General features: G+C 36.0%; 1 long non-coding RNA gene across 2 annotated transcripts; it reads right to left on the reverse strand.

The window, feature by feature from the left end:
* Positions 1-575: 575 nt before the first annotated feature.
* LOC110357077 (uncharacterized) lies at positions 576-18791 on the reverse strand. Of its 2 annotated transcripts, none has more exons than XR_010472409.1 (4): positions 18268-18791; positions 2972-3093; positions 1589-1681; positions 576-1047 (listed from the first exon to the last, which is right to left on the reverse strand). It is a non-coding gene; the product is annotated as an uncharacterized LOC110357077 (long non-coding RNA). The 2 variants fall into 2 exon arrangements; XR_010472408.1 differs by lacking the exon at positions 18268-18791 and adding an exon at positions 3229-7373.
* Between the last annotated feature and the right edge of the window lie 490 nt (positions 18792-19281).

The following is a 19281-nucleotide window of genomic DNA, read 5'->3' on the forward strand; positions in this document are numbered from 1 at the left end:
CAAGCCACAGTACAATTGGGTTATACTATACCATGCATCCAGTGTTTTTACTGCCCCAAACAACTGTTTTTTTATTCATGTAGACCAGAGATGTCAAACTCATTTTCCCTGGGGCCCACATCAGCCTCACGGTTGCCTTTAAAGGGCCAAATGTAATTTTAGGACTGTATAAATGTAGGAGTAGTTAAAATTATATGGTCCTAAACCCTGATGTAGACAGATGTTTTCCATATGGATTCCTATCCCTTTCTGCACTACCTATGGATTACTAATACCAGGAAGTTCCCTTGATGGGTACTGACCAACTTCTTACTTCAACAAGTTCTTGGTCTTCGATTTCATGGAATTTTCTTCTCTCCATCCTAATTTAGCTTGACCAAGTATCTACTGGTTATGTAACTATGCCAGAAGGATATGTTTAATAGGAAGGTGTCAAGGGTTTAGATTGCGGGGTGACAATAAAACTCTGGCAGATGTATTGTTAACCCCCTCTTCCCCCCCACTTCCCCCTCCCTCTCCCCCCTTCCCACTCAAGACAGGCGATCAGGAGGGAAAGAAAGACAGAGAGAAGAGAGTTGGAAAAATTAACAATGTTTTACTAATGCTACTAAGAAGAATAGAGAAAATAATTCAAAATATACAAAACCAATCTTGAAAGTCTCAGCAACTGCAGAACCGGCAACCAGAGTCATGGATTAGACTCTGCAGCCAACCGGAGCTGGATTCATTCTCTCACTAGGCCTCAGTTCGCAGTGACGACTAGCAAGGTCCTCTCCTAATGTCGGCCATAAGCAGAAGGGAAAAGGGAAAGGCAAAGGGACGAGATCCTCATGATCTCCCACTTTTATATGAAGTATTCACATGAATGGAATATTATACACAGTTGGTCAGTTTCTTGGTCGCTTGTTTCTCGTCGTCCCTCTCGTGAGATGTCCATCTGTGCTTATCAATAAGTTTGCATTCCATTGCTAGGTTTACCAAAACGTGAGTCTGGTTCTCCAGGAAAATGCAGTTAATATGAAGGCTTTAGCTGACAGGCAGAATTCACTGAAAGAGAAACTTGCTTTTTAAGAAAATCAGGACAGAAGGAAAATTCAGCATTTTACTTTCTGCAGTCTGGTTTTCTATCTAAACCCAATGCCAATTACCTAACAGCAGTGGGTTGTTCTTCTAGCAGCAATAAAAATCACAAGGAAGAGGTCTAATATTTTCTTCTCTTTAAACCCAAGGGCTGCAAACACAAGGACCACTGCATGCTGAGGTTGCCATTTATTTAGTGGCTCTAGAACAAGCTACTTGCAACCTAATGTTGTCTAACAAACCAAATTTTAGCTTTAAAACTGATATTTTAAATGCTTGATTTAGTGCTGTACAGGCTATATAGATCTGGGGTTGAAGATAATCTTGCAGATATATTGTTCAATCTCATTTCCACAGAAATTTGATCTGGAGATCAGTGTCAAGTAATTCTGAAACACATTTCATTCTAAGTCTCCTGGGATGGAATCCTGTTTTTATTTGGACTGGAATGTGTCCATTAATATAACACATTCAATTAGCAATACTAGAAATGTAAACAATTCCTTACCCATTAAACTGGCATTACACTTCCATTTTCCCCAGGAGGTGAATGACAACTTTAAATGTAATGAAAAACAGTTCTTTCTATTCCATCTCTGACCTGAGTGAAACACATGAAGGAAAAGCAGGTGTGATGAGCTAGAAGAATTCAATATTAGACTAGTACATTTGGATTACTTATTAAGAAAAGGAAAGGATTAAATTCTGATTAAGTAGACATTAAGCAGCATGTAGAAAAATTGGGAAAGGGAGGGTGTGTGTGTGCATGTCTTCTCTATGTCATTTAGTCATTCTGTGGTTCAAGGAATTAATTTAAATCACGTTTTTTCTCTAGTAGCCACTTCATATTCCTCCTTTTTTGGTACCCTACTTCAGAGGTTTGAGGTCTGGTTTTCTAAAGATCTAAAGACCAATAGCTAGAACTAAGTCAAAAGCATTTGTATCCTGAATATGTGAAAGACAACTTTAAACACTGACATTGCTAAAATAGCATGAGCCAAGTTGGGGACCCAATTATTTCAGATCTGAGGACCTATCATCAGCCACTTCCCCTCCTGGAGAAGCAGGCAACTTCTCAGCAAAAACTGAGTAAAGAGAGAGAAGACTCCCTCACAGTAAGAGCCTTAGTTCCAGTAACTTGTATCTGGCTGCTTGGACAAGGGAAAAAACAGCCACTGAGGGAATACAGAGACAGTCATCCTTTTGCATGTACCGCAGGGTTGAGGGCAGCATTTATAATAGTTTTATGTGCTCAGCAGCTGTACTATGACCAGATGTAGAAGAAGGATATATTGGCTATTTATATTGCATATTGTTCTCAAACAACTGTTGTCTCTCTCTCCAACACAAAAGACAGGAAACCTAACTGTCCAGAATATCTGATTTGGTTGAAAGGTCATTAACAGGACCTGTCATGACTAAAACTTCAGATCTTGCATGTCTCAGGTCAGATACTTAAAATTAGTGGAAACTTCATAGTTCAAGACTCAGACCCTCCTTCAGGAACTGGAAGAGGAACGTAATAATGAATAGCTGTGGATTTTGTATAGTAAAAGCAGTCATTAGAACTCACAGTTGAATGTAATCTAATATCTTCATAATTCAGGATGATGAACAGGAACCATCCTGTGATCTTTATCCCATTCAATGCATTAGGCAAAATAACAAATTTGTAGAAAAGATTAACAATATATAGTTTAATTAAAGAGCACACCATGCAGCTTAGACACAGCAGCTGAAGATCAACCTTAACTCTCCATTATGATAATTCCTAAATATCAGTGGTTGAATGTTTTAATTTAACATAAATTTTGGGGATATTTCTGAGAAGAGAGCGAACTGTTTTAATAATTCACACCCACATAAATGCATTCATGACACTGTTGTTTACCTCAGCTTCTTAGTGTATTCCTCTTTTCATTTTTCCATCATTTCTCCTGTCCCTTTCTTGCCTGTATTTTTCCAGGCTCTTCCTTTTCTTTCCAGGCTTCTTCACTTTTCAGTCTCAGTAATCTGAACACAAGTAAAGCAAAAATTGAATAACTTTTAAAATAAACAGCAATGACATTTTTTCTCCCCCAGGAAAACACAAGTAAACAGAGATTGAGAGAGTTCATCTAATGGCACCAGCTCCTTTTATCTACTTACAATTTCAGTCTGTAAAAGAGTACTATAGATGGAAGGCGATAACTTAAATGACAGAGAATTCATGGTATGTTTTTTCTTCCTATTGTAAGAACCTGTCAAAGAAACAATGAGAAGGAAAAAGACAGAGATTCTGTTCTACAAAGTGTCAAAAGTTCAATGTACAAAAAATACTCGTTTGGTTATATAGTACAGCCTCCTCCAGAGAAAGAGAAACAGGACAAATGATAGATCCTAGTTTACAACATCAGTGAAAACAGAAATTATTTCACAACTTTTATGTTTCCTGGGCCTAATCCAAATGTCTCTGACTTCCAGTTTCCTTTTAAGTGTGCACTGGATTAGTTCCCTTTCTCCTTTTCCCTCCCTTGAAAAGCATTAATTATTTGTATGCCACACATTCTTTTAACAGATGAAGGAAAACAAACATTTCAAGCTGGGATTGAAAGAGGAAAACATTATTAGCCCCAAAAGTCAACACAGGTTCCCAATAGCTGATCTTACAGGAAAGGCAACATTTACATAGAGCATGTAAGTGACAACAGAGCATTTTAAAAGTTCCATGCAGGTTAATAGTGAGTGCTTTAGGTGTTCTTGCAAAAGCCATGTTCGCTGGATGAGCAGAGCCTGCACAGTAATAATAACAAAGCATTTGCTATTTATCTTACATCTAGGTTCAAGCCATTTTTTTTAAATTAGCTTTCTAGAATAATGCTGTGTGGCCTATCATAAATAAGGCAGTAAATAGTTATGCAGTCATAAGAATATATAGATTTGTGTGTTGTTTGAACAACAGCAACAAGTCTTCATGTTCACTCCTATAACATTCAATTAGGTCTAATAAATGTGAGTTTTAATGCTTAACCCAGTGCCTCTCAAAGGATAAGCTTGCAAGGAAGTATACCTACTAGCTAGTAAAATATAACACCATCTGATTAGAAGAAATTATTTTCAAAACACAAATGTCATAAAAAGCTAAAATGAAAGGTAAAGTTACAGAACAACTGCTGCTAAGTTCTATTTTCAGCATTGTAATTGGGATAATATACCATAATTTATTTTAATGAGTAACTATTAAGAAATGCTTTCTAGAGTTGCAGGTAATTTCTTTCAATTATTAGTTATTAGTTGTTCATGCATAAATGTGTTTTAATATTGGCTTATCTGAGCTCTTCTAGGTGATTAAAGCCTTTTAGTATATTAATTTTTTGTTTGTAGAGTTGTGCATTGCAGGGGCAATTCTAGCACACAGCATTTATAAGAAAGAGAACATGGACACTTGAGGGAAATACTTCTTAAGTATTACAAAAAATACGTAAAGCAATATAAGAAAGGTGTCAGAGAAAATCCCGATATGGTTAACACTGAATTTTCTTTTATCTAACTGCAGCTACAGTTTAATGGCCCCGTCTTAATAAAATATTTAAGTTAACCTGGTTGCAGAGTGACTTATTATATTACATATTCTTTCATTTTATTAGGATAAAGAAATATTATCATGGGAGGCTATGCTAACAAGCCTAGATACTGCTTGTATTGTAAGAGAATAGGTTCACATCTCAGAGGAATGTAAAGACCTAGAGAAACTGGCACCTCTTTAACTGAAAAGGCATTCTACTTATCTTACAGAAAGCAGTCTGGTTTGTGCTAAGAAGAATGGCTTATAACAACAAACAGCCTCTTTGCTATCAGTTATTCTCATATAACAAAATATTTATTGTGCTTGCTCTTATCCAAGCTAGAGCTAGGGCAGAGGAAAAGCAAATGCTTAACAATTCTCTTCAGAAGGCAAACATTAATCTGACCTGAGTATAGTGTATCTTAATCTCTGCAGTACGAATCTCATGGGAACCAATGCCTATACTTACAAATTCATCCACGGAAAAGTTTGTAACTAGGATATTATAAAGAACTTGATGGAGAGAATTTTTTTTTTAACTTAAAATATTCTGTCAGATTATATTTATGTTTTTTAGGCCTCCATAAATTCAGAAACTTAAGAATAATGAATAAACCTTTGAAGATTTGTTTTGTAGTACAACTATAGGTCATTAAAACTAGGTTAAACTGCTTCAAGAAAAGTAGATATATCTAACCGCTATGCATGTGTAGCTTTAACTATATTTTAAAACTTCTCTCTTATTCCAGTTACTTTTAGACATCAAAACAGAAACATTTCACTATAATTAATAGTTATCTATTGCAACCTTCTTTCACAACATAAAATAATGCACCACAATTTACAAACCCCTCTTAATTTCAAACAGTCTTTATGGCAGTTGGATAATAAATAAATGCCAAATATTCTTAAATTTCAGCATCCTATTGCCCTGAACTTCAGCAGACACTGACAATTTTGCTGCTTTACGCTCCATGGAAAGGCTTAGTACTCGGCTCATTTTTAACTATCAGGTGAGTTGAACAAAATCAAAGAAGCTAGGGCATATTTCATTTTGCTTTTTCTAAACAAATTAAGTTTTGTCTGGAAAAGACTGCTGTGATCAGCACAAAGGTTTCCTGCATGCTATTTCTCAGGGTGTCGAAGATGGGTTTCCACGAGGATTTGTTACTTGTTTTTCCCTTGCAATCAAGCAAAACCTACTTTGTACAGATACAAGGTTGACTAAATCCTTCTTAGAGAGCAACACAGAGTGTATAAGCAACGCAGCACAAGGAGTATTACAGTCTGCATAATAAATTTATTGAGGCCTTTATTTTCCTGTACATTTCAAATCTTTTCTTTTCCTGCTGAAGATTATATTCATCCTGAAACATTACCCTTCAAGTGTTAAAATGACAAGTGTTGATGAAGGTAAAGCTGATCAGCTGCAAGACCCCCACTGGTAAGCATTATAAAGTTTCTGTTGTTCAAACAGCTCAGTTAATTATCCAAATGTGAAGGATATCAGGAGGGGACCTGCTGAGCTTTACAGCTGACTTCCAAGGATTTATCCATTAACAGAGCTGTTATAAGAAAATTATGACAGACCCAACGTACAGGGACCTCTGCTTACCTCTCGTGAGGATTTGTGCAGGGCCTTATAATCAAACAGAGTCAGGACTTTCCTCAGAATCAAAGGGAAGCCACATTTTCAGAGGAAAAGCAGTCCAATCAACCTCATGGTGTTTTATCACATAAACCCAGAGAGGATTCCAGAGTCACGTATGTTAATTGCCTGCTGCAAAGACAACTGACACTCCTCTGGTACGAGGGACTACTTTCTCAAATTTAGGTTTTAAAATGACTGTCATGCCTTGTCTGCAGTTAAAAATGTCATCCTTGCTGTCTCTATGAACTTTTTTTTTTTTAAAGCTATATGATCTCTTTACAATAAGTACTCATAATGGATATCTATGTGACTGTAATTTTAAGTTTTTAAGCAGTTAAGGTCAGTATTTTGTGAACCTGGGACATACAATTCCACAGCAAAAAATAGCCAGAGCGAGGAAGCTTCAGTGACTACTACAGAGTGTGAAAGAATGAGTAGTACTGAGGCGAACTGGGTAAAACATGGAATATGCAAGAATCTTAGACCTTTGATAAACCCATACAGGACTGGCTGATACTTCAGCAGCTAAAGCTCTATATGACTCTGTATTTCATGATCATGGTTGACTGGTCTAAACCAAAAAATATTAGCTCTCCTTCTTTCTTACTCTCCCAGAAACCGTCTTTTGTGCCCCTAGCACAATGCTGCACTGGTACAATGTCAGCTAACAGAATCTAATCCCATCTCATCCCATTGGGATAATATGCCTTGTTACTTTTTACCATTTCCAATCCTCACTCTCCAGTACAGCTGCATAGTGTTGCCTTCACCTGTGTGGGCATGCCCAGGTTGGAGAAAACAGCATAGACTTGTGATTAAACTACGAAAGAGAAAACTGAAGGCATTGAGAAAAGTCCTCGTGAGGACTTAATACTTGAAAATGAATAGTCAGTTTATCCCAAGTGAATAGTTAATTTTCCATTACATACCGAGGAAATAACAGTACTATCATATATTACACCAAAGTTCACCCTTATCATTTTATAAGCCTATTTGAGAGGCCTATCACCATTACATCTAGACACCATCAATTAATCACTTCTAGACACTCATAATTTTTCCAGATGTTACATATCTTTTGCTTTGAAATATTATTAAACTTTGAAATATAAGTTCTAAGCAGGTGCACTTGGCATCTTCTATGAAATAATGTGCAGCAGAGTGAACAATTTTGTGTGTGATAATGTCAGTGAAAGTTATGTCCTGCACTTATTACCGTAAAGTCATAAGTTGGATGGTATAATAATGGAATAGTAATGGAAAACACATTTCCATAATTGAGATAATCCATATTCTGTAGTACCACAGGTTAATTTTCAAAATTATTTTGATGTGATAAATGGTTATAAAGTTGTCGTACACCTAACTAAAGCCAAAATCACTGAAAAGTTTCTCTGCTATAGCCATTCAATTAATTATTTTTCTTCCTTCTTTCTGTCCATAATTTTTTTCAGGCTTGGAAATTAAAAACTATACAAATTTTACTACCAAACTCTTCAGCGTTAAGACTGGAAAAAAGTACATCATTATCCTGGCTACAAATCTGATGTGTCTGCATGTATTGTGTCGTGCACACCATTGTTCATGAGATCCTCGGCTCATGAACCCTGAATCCAGAATCAGTTCAAGGTTCAATAGCCTAAGCACTGATGGTATTGCCTGTAAAATTTTTAAACCAAATCTAAATCCTCAGTTTTAGTAATTTTTTCCCTATTGTGATCATATTTCTGTGTACTTCAGCTTGCCCTGGTAAAAAAAGTCAAGTCTGGGAATGACCATGTTCCCCAGCAAAACAGGGAGTTACATCTTGAACACCTCTAGAAAAAGTCTCAGAATGAAGCCAAACCCAAACAGCAGCAGTGAAATGCATCAAGAATTTGCAGCATTCAGCAAAACCTGCAAATCCTAGTAGAAACAGTATCACAGTTTCCTAACTGTATTATATAAACATATGCTTACATCTATTTTTGAACATAATTTGGTGAAAAGGCAAAACATGAATATGATAGTGACAGATCAAAGCACATACACAGGAGTTTTACTCAACTCTTTCTGTTTCTGAGACAGTTTAATCTGACTCAAAACCGTGCTTCTAACTCAGAGCAATAGATTTACTAATCTAATGCCATGGCTACTCCTCCCACATCTGTGGTCTCACCACAGATCAATGAAGAGCAATTCTGGAGATGTGTGTCTCTAGCCAAGACATCACTAACTGAGGATACCTCTAGCTATTAGTAGTCATCTGGTCCCTCAAAACCGCAATCTCAATGTATTTATCTTATTTTCATAAACTAATTTGTAGAGGGCAAGTCTAACTCTTTCAAACCAGAGGAACAACATCAGCTTGACTGACTCTAAATGCTTTCTTATGTAAAACCCTCAAGTGTAATTGCAACAGCATGACAAATGGTTTTAAAGCACCAACTATTCTAGGAATAACTCCCTTCTCGCTCACGTTTATATTCTTATAGGAATCCCTTCCTTACTTTGCTTACAGCATGTCTCTTCAAGGATTCAGTCTGCAGTCCTGCTTCTATTTGAATACCCTCTAGCTGCTTGTCATTTCTTTTAACACTGTAACAATGCCACCCACTACTTATCTTTTTGTTATCATGCAGTATTTAATATACAATATTTGAATATACCACTACCGGGTATTTACATATATTGCTGTTATACCAGCTATTTTTAAAAAGTCGATATTTGGTGAGTGGTACTGCCTACCTCATGGATCTGCAGTATTTTGCAATTTTGTAGAACCACATTTTAAGGGGGAAAAAAAAAAAAGGCATCTTTCTGAAGGAAAAAAACAACAACATTGGGACATTTGTCCCAGACAAAGATTTTAAGGGTATCGTTCACTAGATAATAAACCTAAAATGTTTCTAATGCTATTAAGACTCTCATCTGTTTTGACAATGTCTAATTGTAATTGATATCTCTTTAAACTTCAGTCTGCCATAAAGAAATATGATTAGCTGTTTGTTCCATGAGCCCTAAAAACCTCAACTGCTGCTTCTTGTCAAAATTCCATAAAGTATGTTGCAAAAGGAAACTTCTTAAGATATGTGTATATTAATGTCCTGTCAAACACGGGGTTTCAAGTTGAAGTAATTTGCAAGGAAAGACCTCAAATGTCTGGTAGGTTGAGAGGCCAAAGTTCCAGGCTGAGCCATTGTGAAATAAGAACAGGTCTCACAGCAAGAAGCTTTTGTTCTATGAAAAAAAAAAAAAAAACAATCGCAGTCTACTGTTACCATCCTGAGCCTGGGAAACCACCTAGTTAACTGAAACTTACAGTTGTTTTAAGTTTAAAGAACACACTTTAAATATTTAGAATATAAAGCTACAGCTAAAAGTAGTAGCATACTTTCTCTTTGTTCCACGTTCTGCACAGCAGTGGTTTGGCATCCCACTTTTTGTCATTAAATTTAGAAGAATTATTTTTCCTTTCAACAGTTGAGATAAAACCCCAGACCAAATTACATCCTTCTCCCCCCAGAAAATCAAAGGGGTGTATGGAGGTCAGAACAACTGATTTTAATAAAATGCTATGTGTTTCTTGTTACTGAAACCTAAGCCATAAACAGGAAAAATACACATTATGTAAAACATTCACATTGCTTTAAGTTAATTTTCATTTCAAGCACTTTGTAAGGATAGAGCTGCTTTCCTAGAATTTACTGACTCTCTGAAAAGGAATCCTAGGTATTTCTATTCAATAGCTCAGTGATCCAAGTATGCATTCACTCAGAACATGAGGCCATGGAGTTCAACTCCTTCATCCACATTAGTGAAACAGAGCCCAGTTTTCCAGAGGTTCATGGAAGTACTTTAACCACTGAGCTATTGGTTATAAGCAGATGTAACACTGGGAAGTATTGTCTTAAAAAGTAGGCAGAGAGAATGTCTTTGCATATTACAGTTGTTTTGTCCTAGTGAAAGAAAAAAGGAAATGTTGACTTCACTACCTGCAGTCTGGCAGATTTCACAGTCCTGAGCGGGAGCTATTTTTAAGAACAGCTAAGACCAAAGCCATTAAGAAAAAAAAATGCAGCAAACAGTTTTTACTTTAGTCAAGCCCTGAAAAACATCAGCCCTCCCTGCCCTATGAAATGATGAGATGATACCTTTTTTAAGGGAACCGCCTCATGACTTCAGTGGTATGTTTAGCTTACTGCTTTACTCCTCTCAACCTGTTCATTTCATGTAACTCAAGATGGTTGCAATGTCATTTCTATGACCGTAAATTTAATCCTATTCTAACAGGAATGTCTACAAAGTTGTTAAGTGTTTTCACTGAATGCATCTTCTTGTTCCTTTTTCTAGCAGTATTATTCTTTATTCTGATCTGTCTCCTTTGAACTGAAACATCTAATTTTCAAACATCAATGTAAGTAAATAGAGTCCTCTGAAGCAAGAGACAAGGTTTCTCATGAGAAAGAACTATATGGCTAGTATATTTCCCGAGGGACCACACAAATTATTTCTAAAGTACACCCGGTATCCACAATGTAGAAGAATAAAAAAACAGCAGTTTCTCATAAAAAAAGGTCTCTTGAGGGCCAGATCTCAGGGCCACTTCTGAGCTGTCCAGCTAGTTTTTCATACCAAATTCCTGAAACCAAAATTAATTTTAATCAACTATTTTTTCAACTCATTCCGCATTCACTCACTCTCTATTTTTATTTATTTACATTTCAAAGTCCAGTGGTGTTGAGATATTGCCTTTCACATTTGTAACCTCAAGGGCATTTGAAGTTCTGATGACATTGTGATTGCTAGACTTTAGATGACTCTCAACATTTATCTTATTTATCATCCTTGTCTTATTTCACAGCAATATTAGGAGTAAGTACAAAATAGCCTGTACTTTTACTGGATAGTCCACAAGATGTATCAGAAGAGAGTCCTGTATTACCTCCAGGAAGAGGTACCCTTTCTTATCAATTCCATAATTGCCAGCCCAGTCAATATTAACTAATTGAATTTCCAATGATTAATGATCTATTCTTTTTATAGGCTTTCTTTATCTTCCTTTTATTTCTAAATCTTGCCCAGGAGGTCTATAGCAATTTTCAGTGATTTTAAGGTTTTAATTTGCCTATCTTTCATCTTCATCTAAACTGTCCCTACTCAGGTGTCTAAACTACATATGCCATTTATTTCTTTTGTCAAATAAGGTTCTTCATACATACTGCCATATGTCTTTCTGTCCTGATGTGACTGTGGCTCCTACTATATATATTTATCAAGGTAGTTCAACCTTTATACTGTTTCTTGGGACATATTTACAAAATGGATATTAGGAACAAGACATATTTGTCTACCTAATTAATGTCCTACTTATAGAGATTCATTTTTATAAGAAAGCTGGCATCTCTGTCTATATGTCATAAAAAGTGCTCTGAAAATACAGATATTCCTGAAGAAATTAGGTATTTCAGTAAGTGTGGTTTCACTGGATAGTCTCAGTCAAACGGCAGTATTTTGTTACTCAATAAAAGCTGCAGATGGCTCACTTCATCTGAAAAATCTGATGCTAAATTGCTTACGATTAGGCGGTAATATCTGAAAATAGTAATTTCAAAACATCTGTGCTACAGTTTCTTTGTGTGAATGGTGGGATTAAGAATACTTTTCTACACCACCTGTAAAGTTTATAACTGTCATAGAATGTTGAAGGTATTTTTATGGAGCCAACGACTAATCAAAATAAAACAAAAAAAAAGCTATTGTAACCAAGAATGATTATACTGTAATCAGACACAGACTAAACTGGACAGATGTGACCCCTCTGTGTGTTTATATGACTTGGTGCTCATTTAACCTTACTAGCATGAAGCAATATTAAGTCAAAGATAAAGGTTTTTCATTACAAAAATTCTATTGCATCCAGAAGGTCAAAAGATAATGGAAAATAGAAATCAAGTTTGTGCTGCTGTACATGAAGCAAGCACCCGGGGCAGTCAGCATTGTAACTTCTGCTTTGGTGCAGCATCTTGTCTACTTTCAGCAAAGCACTGAGACATTTTAACCTGTAGAGCTCAGTCAAAGCAGAAACCTGAACTCTGGAGACTACAGGCTTGCCTCTGATAGAAACCTTTTGAATGTCACTAAAAGATTTAGTGGTGCTACTTGAGCCACTTACATAGCATTGCACCATGATACCTCAATGTGTTTAGTTGAAAGTTTTGATACCTTTTATATTTACCATCTTGGAAACAAAATGTGAATAGGTGGTTGTTCCGTTTAACATATGAGAACTGCTGGATTTATAGCCTTGATGGCTGATGCACTGTTCGTAGTCATTGACATATACAGTTCAGCAATAAAATGTTAGAGCTCTCTTTCACTGTCCTGCCAAGATGCCTTGGTCCTGATCTGGAAAGAAATTGCAGATAGGGGCACATGCTTCCCCTTCCCACCTGTGCCTTCTGCCCCCTCCGGCCCTTAATTTCTTCTTAAGTGCACCAGTACTATCTGTGTTATTTTTGTAGTTTTTTCATAATGTAGGGGTAAGACCCCTAGATCATACTTATAAAAGTAAATGGTCAAAAATGCAAGTTACAGAGTTCTGGTGTAAAGACTCTCTTTCTTTTTTATTTGCTAAATATTAAATGAGCAAAAAGAAATCTTCTAATGCTGGCATGTCATAATGTCAGATAATAGCTCTGCTTTCACTATCAGATACGATGCTAATGGAAAGACACCTACTAATTGTGCACATAATCCAACTATACTATATTCAGATCGATAACCGCAGTTTAAAATATACTTGGCCTGTACTCAGTCCCCAAAATCGAAACTTACCATGTTTTGAAATCACTTTAATCACAAATAGTATTAAATGGGGAGATGTCTGCAAGGCTTGCTTCTTTCTGTCCTGTACAATAGACACCTGGAGAGATAAATAAATGCATGGAGAAAGGGAAGGAGTCATCCTACATGATTATTGTGTGCTGTGTGATCTGGATACTCCGAACCAAAGGCTTGCTAAATTGCCTGGGAAGCTTCACCTCAGAGCTTTTACTGGAGATTTTTCACTTCTTCCTTCTGTTGAGGTAACAAGGAAAAAAGGCACAGCCAGATTCATCCTTTTCTAGTTGTGGATACATTTTCAGTCACTCACAGTGAATAGCGAAACTTAAAGCAGCCTTAAGGTCTGAAATGCAGTGCTAGGTCAGCCTTCATACAAATAGCAAAAGGACAAAAGAAGCACAATTGCATATAGATCACCAAGTTGCCTTTTAAGTAACAGATCATGCCAGAGTATATCCCCATAATAAATTTTTAAGCCAGCAGAAGGAAACACGAAGACTTAAATGTATAAATACAAACACACCCCCCAAAACAAAAAAACAAGCAAACAAAAAACAGCACTAACCAGAAACATATATTAAACATCTTGTAACCCATCCTGTAAACTGCTCGTAGCCTTTGTGTACATACCTAGGTCGTCTTTACCTGAATTTTGTGTGTAATAATAGCTAAGCTATATTTTTAGGTAGAGTTTTTTGATTGTTATATAAAATCCTAACTCTGAGCTGACTTTTAGGAACAATTGAAAAAGAGTATAGAATAGTAATCAAGATCCCCTTGAGCATAAACACAGACCAATATGGGCATGTGGTGCAGTTGGCAACAAGGCGTACTCCAGTGCAGAATACTTGTTGCCAGGTTAGATAATTTTTATTGATAAATATGTGAGGTATGGTATAGTAACAGAAGAGGTGATAAGTGCTCTAATAATCCAGCTGCCCTGAAGAAAGACAACAAAAAAATGGAGTAGACTACATGCAGGGCCAAATTTTGGAGGCAATTCAAAAACATATTCAGTTCCTTTAGCAGAACTGCAATTTGTGTTATATGTGAAAAATCACTCACACGTATTACACGTACATTAAGTATGCACTGTAGTACCCAGACTAATAGCCCCTTTTTCCCATGCCTAACCATTTTTTTTCCTCCCTCTAAAACCCATCAAATGATACAGTTCATGCAAAACTACTTGGTTACTAAATGCTTATATTTGCAGACAGCAACCCATGCAGTTCTCGATGCCTGGCAGCAAGTTAATGAGGTTTGAGTATTCAATAACTGAGATAAAACTGACTCAGAGAAACAACAGAGCTGTCAGGCATTTCGTTTCTAACAGGCAGCATAATTCAACCTATAACAGAAGGCAGTTAAGAATAAATGCACAATAATAACCTGGTTGGAAATAACAATCTAACAATCATTTTCCTTATTTAGGGATAGCCCTTCTTAACTCAGTGAATTGTTTATATATTTATTTGACAGCTATGCAGCAAAGCCAGTAACCTCATGGAATAAATGAGTATGCATTTAGCATTTTTTTTCAGGGCAGGATGGTATTTAATTTGAAAGACAAATTCTCCAGAAGAATAATTAAATCCATGCAACTCAAGTATTACAGCAACAGCAGCTCTGACCTCTCACAGGGATGAATAGTACTTAACTATATACTGTTTGAATTCTGACCTCAGTGCTCCCAATAGAAAGATGACAAAAATAAAAGTGCATAATTTCTGAATATCTGAACTATTATTTGGATATACTCTAGACACACCAAAAATGGATGTTCATTATAGAGAGGAAGTGGAAATTGCTCTCAATTTCTCTTCCAAAATCTGAGTTGAGGGTAGGAAATGAACATAAATTCCTCCTCTCCCAAAAAGGAAAATTTGTATATATTTCCTCAGGTGTGCTTAACATTCAGTAAACCTTCCCATGGGTCCTGAGGTTTCAGCTCCCCTAATATGTGTTTTTATGCTCCACGGTTTCTAATGCACCCAGCACTGAGACTGCAGCAGACAGTCAGTGCTAAAGCCTGGCTGTGGGTTTCAGAGGACCCGCAGGCTCTGGATGGAGGGCATTGGGGCAGCCCCTACACAAAGAGAATCTGAGAGTAGCAGCAGTAGTTCTCATTGATCACTTCAGCATAGCAGCAGTCATTTTAAATATGCAGCATTTAGCATGCAAGGGGCTTTTATGTTCTCTTACTTCAGCATATATTTCAAACAAAGGAAAACAAACAGAAGCTGTTACAGCATTAATCTAATCTTTTCTTGCTGTAAACAGATATTACTGATCTCGTTTTTTCACCAAAGGCTGCAAGTAACTCACATCACTGACAATGGATAATAATGTCCTTCATCTCTGCTACTAACTAAGAAAACATCTTTGTAAAGCCTAATTCCTACAACATGATTAAACCACAGGAACACAACATTTAATGAGCAAAGATAACTATTTACTTGAAAACTAATACCACTACTGCATGATATGGGAAGTGCATTCAGATGTTTTCAAAGCAAGATGCAGTCTTCTAGTCCCACGGCTTTTCCTGGTGTGAATGAAAGACACATGGATTATCGCTGAGCACCAGAACTGTGAGACTGTATCACCCCTCACAGGGCCCAGCATCCTTCCAGTGCTGTCAACAGAAAGACACTTGCTGATTATCCTGCTGCTCTGGGCTCACATTATGTACAGCAATACTGAAAATAAGGGATGAAGATCATTAGCAGTTACTAATATTATAACCAGAGATTCTCACAGACTCTGCTTTTAACAGACAACTACAGTAAAAAAAAAATGCTTTAATTTAAATAAACTAACTGAAAATTAGCAGAGAAATATAATAAGCCTGGTCAAAATGTGGTGTTTTATTTTGGTTTGTGGGGTTTTTTTTGTTGTGTTTTTGTGTGCGTGTGTTTTTGTTTGTTTGTGGATGGGTTTTTTTGTTTGTTTGTTTCTGGGGTCTTTTGTTGTTGTTCATTTGGTTGTTTTGGGGGTTTTTGTATGTGGTGGTTTGTTTTTGTTTTTATATATCATGGTGCTTTCTTCCTGGACACTGTAAGAATGTCTGTTTCTTGTAAGCAGTTCCTCATGCCTGCAAATATCAGGGCTTAGGAAACAGATGTGTGCTATCTTTTTAAATCTAAGAAGAATGTTCTTGCAGTTCATATTTGGCTTAACATCAAATACCATAAGCCAGTATGATTTTTACTTGTGCACAAAAGTACTCTTGAAAGATGCGGTCTGTTTGGCTTCCACTGTTATTTCCATTATTTTTATGAAATATATCTGTATTGCATAACGCTATGTTAAGTAGAAAAAGAAAGTACAAAATATTTTCAAAGTTGTGGTTTTGTTGGTTTGGGATATGGGGTTGGATTATTGGTTCAGACACTGCATAGAATAAAATTTACAGCCATGTAAACAGGAACCAATGTCAGAAAATTGTTCCCATACCGCAGGAGTTGGAGAAGTCACAAAACAGTGTTTTCTATTGCTGCCAACACTAGTCATTTGTTTTAGTTTAGCTGAATTTATTTTCCTCTTGCAAAAAATAGCAGCTGAAACTATATGGGGGTTTTCTTTTGCTTCCAGAACTCAAAAAAAGCTGAATTTTGAACTGCAATATGAACTGAATAAGGACAGTAACATCTTCTGTAGACACTGCTGATTGGAATCTATACTTTCCTTCACCATATAAAGGAAAAACTTAGTGGTATTTTCCTCTACATGACATGGGAACATTTTCAGTGTTCACTTTTTCATCACACTTTTACATGTGGTGTCACCTTTATGTGCTTTAAAAAGCAGTAAACTTGGGTTTCAGGACATTGTGAAATGCCAAAGTAGCTATGGAAAGTACTGAAAGTCTTTTCCCCTGCCAGTAGCTTAATACAATTTGTTAATTAAGGCTGCCATGAATATTTGTGTGTGCAATTTCATGTGTCTCAAAATGGAATATTTAATCACTGAGAACGAAAGAAAAAAAAAATATCAAAAATGAAGCTGCTACAAGGAAGATATATAAATACCTTTGTTTTCTCTCTCTTTTTAAGCCAATCTTTTAAAATACAAGATACTTAGATTCATATCCTTCCTCTGTGTGAGATGACCCACCATTGTGAAGAAGGATGTGCTTTTTAACTATGCTTTACGCTAGAACGAATCATTCACAAACGCACTGATAGATGTATCTTTGTATAAACTACTGAAGTAGCAATTGTGTCAGATACCAAAAATAAAATAACTACAATCTGGAGCCTGGGACATTTGCCTTGCAGGTGGAATACAACGGGTAAAAGCTGTTGAGAACAGAGCTGAAACACAGTCCTCTATTTCATCGGAGAATGCCCTAGCCTATGAGATATTGAGAAAAAATGGAGGTAATTTGCCATTTTCATTCTCTGGCAGTTTTGTGAATGCAGTCCTTCATTTCCTTGGATTTTATTGCAACTATTGAAACATTTCTCAATATTTCAAAATACTGTTTCAGTATTGCACTCTCATTTCAGCTACTCTGAAAGTGCATTTTTGAGGAAAAAATAATGTAAAAGAAAAATATAATTCAACTGAACTTCTGAGTGATCTGATTGTCATGTATTATCACATTGTCTGGTCAATATCTAAAATAAGTTTCCAAAGCTATTGCATATACAGGTTGGGGTGCATAGCAGAAGGTTAGTAAGTGTATTCCTTACAGTTAACTTTAGATCTGATGACAGAGTTTTCAATATTTTTGGAAGACAGTCTGATTTCAGTGAAAAAATTACAATTTGCCATGCTGACCAAAACATTCTATTTGCAAAATAATTACAAAATAATTAATGAGGAGACCTCCTTACTCATTTTAGTACTTAAAGCAAAACTGAAACTGCAAAAATATCCTGAAATCTTATGAAAACAACCTCGTGCTCCTAAGATTAATAAAACAAAAACTCTTTTCCAATTTCAAAAGTGTTTATATAATAAGATTGCATAAAAACATACATGCACTTTTCTGTCACTCTCAGAAGCCACTTGTTTATCATGGGAAATTTATTTTAATTTTAACATAGCTGATAAATTTACACTATCAGTATTCAGAAAGAAAGGAAAGTCCTTAATTCTAGTTCGGAACATGTAGGTGTTCTTGCACAAATATTAGAAACATCAGAATTTTCATTACCTTTTCCTTGTTCTTTCTACCCTTTTTTCAATTTTCATGTTTCTGTGATCATTTTCCTCTGTCCTTTATTGATTTTTTTAGGTTTTCTTCCATCTTGTCTCTCATGTATTTGCATTAAATTCTCCATTTGAAAAAAAAAAAAATAAAAATGAATTAACTTTAGCTCCAGCTCAAGGAATCTTAAATTTATGTGTCTGGGACATGGCTATACAAACCTGTGCATCTCTCTAACAAATACGCCATGTCTAAGAGAATATAAAACTTTCTAGTGTTCTGTTTTTTCTTTCTGTTGAACAATATTGGTAGTCCAACATGAAAAAATCATGCCATTTAAGAATTCCACAGCAACAGATGTATGATTTCAAGGAAGAACACATATACTGTTAAGGTCTACAGTCATTTTCTTGCAACTTATTGACCTAACTATGTCATATTCCAATTACCATTCAGAGTCTGCAATCTTGAGGGACCATCATGGAAGGAGTTAAAAAAAATATTGGGACCTTTTCTTTTGCCAATATCTTAATACAAAAAGGAACATGAATGTTCTTCTAAAAGCCTTTTAGCCTGTCTTGACAAATCATTCTCGCACCACTGTCGTCAATCCTGTTTAAAAATATCTTATTGGTGGAAAGGTAAAGAAAAAAAGATAATGATCTTGGTGCTGGAAATATGAGCGAGTTATGAATGACAGGCTGGGAAATCCTAATCAATATAAAAAGAGAGCTTTAAATATAGTTTAATTGAAGTAGAATAAGTAGAATCTTACATGGTTTAAATAACGTCAACAGAAAAGTTACTGTTTTCAGCTCAGTACACATGATAAGACTTTGAGAATCATAAGCACCTAATACCATATCAGGAATTTAGTAGTGGGTAAAGATTAAAGCTTACTGTCTCCACAGGGTGCTGAGCTCTTGATTCATGTTTTTTATAACATCAAGTCTGGATTATTGTAATACCCTGTTTGTAGGCCTCTTTGATACAGTGGTTTGCCGTTCACAAGCTTCAGCA

The sequence above is a fragment of the Columba livia genome, chromosome 4 (genome assembly GCF_036013475.1).
Source record: "Columba livia isolate bColLiv1 breed racing homer chromosome 4, bColLiv1.pat.W.v2, whole genome shotgun sequence".
Taxonomy (NCBI): Eukaryota; Metazoa; Chordata; class Aves; order Columbiformes; family Columbidae; genus Columba; species Columba livia.